Source organism: Tiliqua scincoides, chromosome 3 (assembly GCF_035046505.1).
Source record: "Tiliqua scincoides isolate rTilSci1 chromosome 3, rTilSci1.hap2, whole genome shotgun sequence".
In the NCBI taxonomy this organism is placed as follows: Eukaryota; Metazoa; Chordata; class Lepidosauria; order Squamata; family Scincidae; genus Tiliqua; species Tiliqua scincoides.
The window spans coordinates 231,994,010-232,002,611 of NC_089823.1; the positions used below are offsets into that span (position 1 = coordinate 231,994,010).

Genomic DNA, 8,602 nt, shown 5'->3' on the forward strand with positions numbered 1-8,602 from the left:
CATCCACTAAAATTGAGTGTTGGGAGGGTTAGGACAGACTAAAGGCCCATCTAAGCCAGCTTCCTGTATCTCACAGTGGCCCACCAAATGGTTTGGGGAGCACATAAGACAACATCCTGGTGTCGTCCCCTGCATTTGGCATTCTGAGGCAGCCCACTTCTAAAATCAGGAGCTTGCACATATCTATCATGACTTGTAACCCGTGATGGACTTTTCCTCCAGAAATTTGTCCAATCCCCTCTAGCATCTAGGTGAGCATCTAGGTCATCTAGCATCTAGGTGAGATGCCATCACCTCTTCCTGTGGCAAGGAGTTCCACAGTCTAATAGTCCACTAGGTAAAGAAAGATTCTCAATGCTCAATTTTAGCAGGTTTCCCCTGGTTCTGGTATCATGTGAGAAGGAAAAGAGCATCTCTCTATCCATCCCCTGCATAGGTTAGCAAGACTTTAAAAAAGGAGATCTAGAAACAAATAATATTTATTTATTTATTTATAAGTAATAATAATCAGAACAAAAACCCTCAGACAGTTATCACCCTATATTTACGCATGCTTGTAAACTGCAGGAGCTCAGCTCCTTGCAGGGCAGTTAGCAGCTATCTTGCAAACTGCAGGAGCGAAGCTCTTTGCTGGGTAATTAGCAGTTAAGAACATAAGAACATCTGATTTTTGAACAGGGCTTGAGGCAATTAGTTATCTGATATTTCCATCGCCTTTTGGTGACCCACCAAAAATCAGGCTGCAACCCACCAGTGGGTCCCAATCCACAGTTTGGGAACCACTATTCTAAAGGTTTACTCAGCAGCAAATATTTCGGATGTGAGTTGTCTGAAAGACTTTGACTACAGAATTCAGGCTCCACAGAGGGGCTGGTAACACATATGCATTGTGTGCATGTGCAAAATTGCCTTCTAATAAATCAGATCCTTGGTATAACTAGCTCAATATCGTCCATCCTGACTTGCCCTGGCTTTGCAAGGTTTTCAGGAGCTGATTTTTGGTGGGTTGCGAAAAGTTTCTAAAATATTTTTTTAAAAAACAAAAAAAACTTTGCAAGCACCCTTGCCTGGTTTGCAAAAGACAACTGCAACAGCAGGAAATCCAGATGGAGAGACTGCTCCCGTGGTTGGAATGCTATCCTGTGGCAAGAGGTAATCTTCATACCCCCAAATTAAAATGTCACATTTTCAATTTTCTCTAGTAATTGGCATTCTGAAGATTAAGTATGAACCCAGTTCCAGCCTTTTGTCTGACCTGGAACACATCTTGCCTGCCTCCTGGCTGAAACTTCCCTGCTGCTCGCCCGGACCAATGATGGCTCCACTAGGTCTTTCATACTGTGAAAAATGTAAGCAATCACACCCAGACAGTCAGACTGCAGTGCGCATGCATGGGGAATCTGTGCTGAATCATGTGGCCTCAGACTCGAGTCAATGCCCAAGTCATCAGCACAGGAAACTCAAGTCTCCACGAGTCAGCAAAAAATGCTGATTTTTCACCTGACTTACCTGATGTCACCTGACTCAAGTTCCCATTCCTGGTGGAGTGGACTGTACCTCTTTGGTTGCAGGTGGGGAATGCCATTTTTGAATGTTCCATCAGACAAAAAAAATCTTTGCAAATTAAAAAAAAAAATCTAGCACATCAGTAAGAACTAGTTTTCTGCTTATGGTGAATTTTTCCACATAGAAGCATTCCAAAATGGTTTCACCCACCTGAAGAAGTACAGTCCACTCTGCTGCGGATTAAAGCAGTATAAATGCATACAACCCTACAAAGGAGATTTATAGTGAATCAGACTATTTAGTCTATCAGTATTGCCTACACTGACTGGTAGCAGTTTGGGGAAGGGGTTGGAGGGGGATCTTTTCCCAGCCATATCTGGAGATGTCAATTATGGAACCTGCATGAAAAGCAGATATTCTATCACAGAGCTACAGCAAACCTGCCAACCCCCCCAAAGCAAAGTGGTAGAAACCAACCCTTTGAGTATACCTGTCCAAGAATATAATATATTCTGAACAAAGCCTTGACTGCTCAGGAGACCTAGCAAGCAATTTCCCATTTTTATTTGTCCTCTCTTTCTGCTATTCCCAGTCAGGTTCCTGGGCAGATGTATTAATAGTGCTTTGAAACATTTCTAGAAAATAATTGCTAAAAAGATATGTCTCTGGGAAGAATAATACACCTGTCTCACAATAAGTAAGTGACAATCAATCATCCTTATAATGTCCTCAGATAATTAGCCACGAGACCTGTCTAATTATTGCAGTGAAATTTGAGTTGTCTCTCTTAGATTTCTGAAATGTGGTCTGGAGGATCTCAAGTGACAAGTGAGTTAGCCAGTGGCTGGTCTGTGTGTACGACCTCATAACGTCTACCTTTTTATCTGACTGCAGAGAGAGAGAGAGAGAGAGAGAGAGAGAGAGAGAGAGAGCTGGGCAAAGGGTAGTAAAATATAGATATGCTCCTTGCTTTCCAATGACTTATTAATTATTTTATATCAGATCTTTCCACCATAGTGATTAACCTGCTTGAATAATGTATCAGCTTGAGCCTGTGAGCAAAGCCAAAGGGCACAACAACAAAAAAAGAGATACCCGTTCATTTTGCCTGGAAACAGACATGCAGATTGCATTCACATGCACTCCTGCTCATTAATAGAAGGAAACCCTGGATAACATACACTGGATATTCAAAGAATGAGAAGAAATAGATTAGCACTGATCTAACAGGTAGAGTTTTATTTTTAAACAGCATCTTGTTAAACAACCCATCCTCTATTCTAGACCACATGGGTTCTTAAATGACAGCATTGAATATTCTCCCATTTTGCTTTTCAAAGTATATAGAAATTCTTCCCAAAAACACTTTAGGGTTAAAATAACCACCTCCCTTGATAACCAGCAGAAGATCATTAGGCATTGGGCATGCAAATTCTTTGGGGGACAAGAGTTCCAAAGTCTGGGCTGTGCCTCAGAAAACATAAGTCTGTAGCAACTGTTACCCTGCACATGCCCGATCTTGTCTGATCTTGGAAGCTAAGCAGGGTCAGGCCTGGTTAGTACTTGGATGGGAGACTGCTTGGGAATACCGGGTGATGTAGGCTTATACCATAGTCTTTCGAGACTGAAGGTTGCCAACCATGCCAGGGAGACTTATGGTGGATGACGTAGGTGCGCCATGACTATTTTTACAATGACAGAGAAAGACGGGAGCGAGGAAGCGCTGAGTGGTGCATTCAGAGTTCTGTCTGCAGACCATTCAGTATGAAAGACAGCTAGAACAACCAGGAGAAAATGTTGGTGGGAACAGAGGGTGGTAAACTAAAAGGAATTATTCACATAGTGGTAGTGGCCAAAACCATGAGCCTGGATAAGCCCCCCTGCCCAAGAGACAGACCAGAGTAGGTGGGTTGTTTATAATCATGTTATTTATGAAGTTCTGAAGTGTCAAGTGTCCCCCCCAAAAAAACCTGCAGTGGGAGGTTTTGAGTGTGCTATTTATAAGTGATACAAATGTGACGGCTGCCTGCTCAAAGCATAATTACTGCAGGCAGCTCCCGGCACCAGCAAAATGCACAGATGCATGTGGATATCAAATCCAGGCAGAGGGGAAAATGCCCCCTTGTTGTGCAAGAGGAATGGATGATCATATGTTCAGAAACTCACAGAGACCCTCATTCAGCCCGGCACAGCAGCAGCCACCACCTGCAGCCACGGCTGGGGGCACGCAAGACAACGGGCATGTCTCCGGCATAGCAGCTGTCCTTTGCCAAAGCAAATTGCAACTTCCATGGATCCCAAGTGCAATTAACTTAGCGCAACACCCTGATCCTGAGTGCAATTAACTTAGAGGGAAATCTCATTTATTGCAGTGGAATTTACTTCCAAGGGGGTATACTACGAATTGCAGCTAATTTGACAAGCAGAGATTTGTTTAAAATGGAGAAGCAGCATAAGAAAACCCAAGGAAATGTTGCTACGAATTTTTTTATCATTTGTCCACCCTATCCCAAAATCTCTGGGCACAGGTTCCTCAAATGCATCCTTTCCCTCTCAGTCCCAGGGGTCTCACACCGGAGACTACAGCACCAGGACCTAGGAGCCTAACTTTCTGCACTATCTTGTCGGAGGAAAGAGCTGCAGGTCAGCTCTTTGCATCAGCATTGTCACAACAGCTGGTGAAAGGATGGGAGTTCAGCTAAGAATTCAGCAAGAGGTGGGCTCGTCTGTTCACCACCCCTCCAAGGGTGCTGTTCCATGCAAACATTTCAGGTAGTCTTATGGTTAGGCTGCCCCTGTGGGGTGGAAGGGGAGAGAGAGACAGAGAGTGGTAGTGGTCTGTGTATTGGACCACCATGCTCTAATCCAGGGGTGCCCAAACCCGGCCCTGGGGCCACTTGAGGCTCTCAAGGACTCCCAATCCGGCCCTCAAGGAGACCCCAGTATCCAAGGAGCCTCTGGCCCTCCAGAGACTTGCTGGAGCCCGTGCTGGCCTGATGCAACTGCTCTCAGCATGACGGCCAACTGCTCGACCTCTTGCATGAGCTGTGGGACGAGGGCTCCCTCCACTGCTTGCGGTTTCACATCTGTGATGCAGCAGTGGCAGCAAAGGAAAGGCTGGCCTTGCTTTGTGCAAGGCCTTTTATAGGCCTTGAGCTATTGCAAGACCTTCATTCATTCATATAAGTTCCATCTCTAATATATTCATTTATGTAAATTTATTGCAATTTGAAATGTAAATTAATTCTTTTTTTCCTGGCCCCCGGCACAGTGTCAGAGAGGTGATATGGCCCTCCTGCCAAAAAGTTTGGACACCTCTGCTCTAGTGTATAACTGTAGACGTATTGATCTACCTACCTACATTATTCTCCAGGTGTTCCTAGTGGTCAGCACCAAGGAAGTAACTTGCATTGTGAGAGTATATCTTGTGTCTGCCAAACAGGGACAGAAGCAGATGAAGAAAGGACAGATAATACTTCTTGAATTTGTGCTCATCTAATGCTTCTCAGCTGCATGACAATCAGCTTAAAGCTTAAAGATCAGCTTAATGACGATCAGCTTAAAGAAAACACAGGTCATGGTTCAGGATGTGGACTCACCTCCCAGCATTACAATCTCTGCGCATGAACTGGAGGTTGTCCATGACTTTGTGTACCTTGGCTCAACGATCTCCGATACTCTTTCTCTCGATACCGAGCTAAACAAACGCGTCGGTAAAGCAGCTACCACGTTTTCCAGACTCACAAAGAGAGTATGGTCCAACAAGAAACTGACGGAACATACCAAGATCCAGGTCTACAGAGCTTGTGTCCTGAGTACACTTCTATACTGCAGTGAGTCATGGACTCTCTGCTCACAACAGGAGAGGAAACTGAACGCTTTCCACATGCGCTGCCTCCGACGCATTCTCGGCATCACCTGGCAGGACAAAGTTCCAAACAACACAGTCCTGGAACGTGCTGGAATCCCTAGCATGTATGCACTGCTGAAACAGAGACACCTGCGTTGGCTCGGTCATGTCGTGAGAATGGATGATGGGCGGATCCCAAAGGATCTCCTCTATGGAGAACTCGTGCAAGAAAAGCGCCCTACAGGTAGACCACAGCTGCGATACAAGGACATCTGCAAGAGGGATCTGAAGGCCTTAGGGATGGACCTCAACAAGTGGGAAACCCTGGCCTCTGAGCGGCCTGCTTGGAGGCAGGCTGTGCAGCATGGCCTTTCCCAGTTTGAAGAGACACTTGGCCAACAGTCTGAGGCAAAGAGGCAAAGAAGGAAAGCCCATAGCCAGGGAGACAGACCAGGGACAGACTGCACTTGCTCCTGGTGTGGAAGGGATTGTCACTCCCGGATTGGCCTTTTCAGTCACACTAGACGCTGTTCCAGAACCACCTTTCAGAGCGCGATACCATAGTCTTTCGAGACTGAAGGTTGCCAATAATGCTTCTCCATTTTATCTTCACAAAAACCATATGAGAGAGGTAAGGCTGGAAGATAGTAACTACATCATCATCTAAGGTTCCCTCTTCCTCCCAAAATTAAGTTCCAATCCTAAGGCTCCTGCAGCACTGTGTACAGTACTTGCCTACTCCTGACCCCCTGAGACCTGTGAGATTGGTGTTTATTACCATACCATTCTACAAATGCAGAAACTAAGGTTACGAACGAGTGACTTGTCCCAACTCCATAAATAATTCCATGCCGTGTAGGAACTTCAGTTACTTCCTTGATGCTAACCACTAGGGACGCCTGGAGAATAATGGAGATAGATAGATTAATAGGTAGATCAGTTATAATCTAGAATGATTCTAGAGCATGATGGCTTAACACACACCCCATGGATCGCATATGGCCTGAGCCCCCGAAAGCCTGGCCACAGCCCTCTACCTCCTCCCACTCCAGCTGCTTTTCAGTCTTTTTGGAGAAGGAGCAACCAGAGATAAAAAGGCCTGCTTCACCCACCTCCGCTTCTGCCACCTGTATCCTGAGCCTGCCAAATCACTTTGGAGGCTCAGAACACTGACATAATTGGTGGTGAAGTCATCATGCCACTATCAATTATTTCTAGATTGGCATAGCTGGGGGTCACACAAGGGTCATGCATTCCTCCTCAACTGCCCAAAGTTGAACCACCCTGATCTAGTGAGTCCACCTTCCAAGGTCCTGTTGTAGCCTTCCGTCATGTAAAGTGGAAAGATTTCTGTAAGCCATGGCCGAGCCTACCATAAAGGACTGACTGTTGGCAACCTTCAGTCTCGAAAGACTATGGTATCGCGCTCTGAAAGGTGGTTCTGGAACAGCGTCTAGTGTGGCTGAAAAGGCCAATTCGGGAGTGACAATCCCTTCCACACCGGGAGCAAGTGCAGTCTGTCCCTGGTCTGTCTCCCTGGCTATGGGCCTTCCTTCTTTGCCTCTTAGCCTCAGTCTGTTGGCCAAGTGTCTCTTCAAACTGGGAAAGGCCATGCTGCACAGCCTGCCTCCAAGCGGGCCGCTCAGAGGCCAGGGTTTCCCACTTGTTGAGGTCCATCCCTAAGGCCTTCAGATCCCTCTTGCAGATGTCCTTGTATCGCAGCTGTGGTCTACCTGTAGGGCGCTTTCCTTGCACGAGTTCTCCATAGAGGAGATCCTTTGGGATCTGGCCATCGTCCATTCTCATGACATGACCGAGCCAACGCAGGCGTCTCTGTTTCAGCAGTGAATACATGCTAGGGATTTCAGCTTGTTCCAGGACTGTGTTGTTTGAAACTTTGTCCTGCCAGGTGATGCCAGGTGATGCCATAAAGGAATATTCTATAAAGGAAAGTTCTTTTCAGTAGGATACCCGAAGAGGAGCAAGGTGAATGCCCTGGGTGCCAGGCTTCGGTGGGCAGCACCATCAACTCCCCCCATGGCACTCCTTGTGGCACTCAGTCAGCAGCCAATAGTATTGGCACAATGTTGAAACCTACTCATGCTCCACCGGTGCAAGCCAACAATAGGATTGTGCCATTACTGCTTGACGGGCAGCACAATCCTGAGTTGCCCATTGCTCTGGGACTGCCACGGCGCCGCAATGGCATGCATCCTATGCACAACAGGCCCCTGGCGTAGCTAGAGGGGGGTGGCACACTAACTTTTGCAAGGAGCCTCCCTGCAGCATGCAAGCCGCTCCTCCCCCTCCCCTTGGGAGCCATTCGCCTCCTTCCCCCCCCCGCCCGCATGGTTCCATAGGGGAGGGGAGGAGCCGCTTGCCCACTGCAGGAGGTTCCCTGCAAAACTTAGTGTGCCGCCCCCCTCTAGCTATGCCAGTGCAACAGGCAGCTGCTGATGGCTCCTCAGGGGAAGGGGACTTTCATCCCCTTCCCCCAGGTAAAGCAAGTAGCCCCGCAATGGGCCTGCGACAACCCTTGGGCTGCCGCAGAATCAAAAGTCTCCGTGTTGGGCCCGCAGTCTGACACGGAGGCTCTGGATGCGGAGGAGCAGAGCTCCTCTGGTGCTGCCTCCCTCCCACCCCTCTCCCTCCCTCCAGCATGTCTCCTCCCCTCCCTCTCGTCACCCCGTAATGCCTCCCCCCTCGCCCCACCCACCACTCCATTGCCCAGCAGTTCAGGCGACGGCGGAGTGGTGGAGCAGCAGTGGTCCACTGGCGCTAGCCCAGCACTGGCCAGAGCTGCACTAGCACTGGTGTTGGACCAGCACTGAGGGCTACAGACATGCCTTGTGGAATGTTTGTCACACTCAGTGCTGGCGGTGGACCAGCACTAAGAGCTCAGGATTGGGCTCTTAGTCTGCAGGCTAGAAAGTTGACAAGGGAAAAGTGTCTGGAAGAAAGTTAGCCCAATAATTCTCAGATAGCAGTGGACGGCAGAGCCTGATGGATCATTGTTTGTCCTTCTTCATCATCATCCTACCAATAATGGCATATACACTATAAAAACCTTACCAAATCTTTGTTTGGTTTTGAGCATCACCCACACTCCTTGCGGTGTTTTGGTGGACTGGTGGTGTACAGACAGTGCTGGGCCTGCAAAAGCCTCCCACCTGAGGTTGGTGAGACATTCTGATGAATTAAAGAAGCCCCCACCAGGCAATCTGCAAATCAGGGCGAAGACTCTGC

General features: G+C 47.7%; 1 pseudogene; it reads left to right on the top strand.

Moving 5' to 3' along the window:
* Positions 1-2,990: 2,990 nt before the first annotated feature.
* Positions 2,991-3,110, top strand: LOC136646681 (5S ribosomal RNA; annotated as a pseudogene).
* The last annotated feature ends 5,492 nt before the right edge of the window (positions 3,111-8,602 follow it).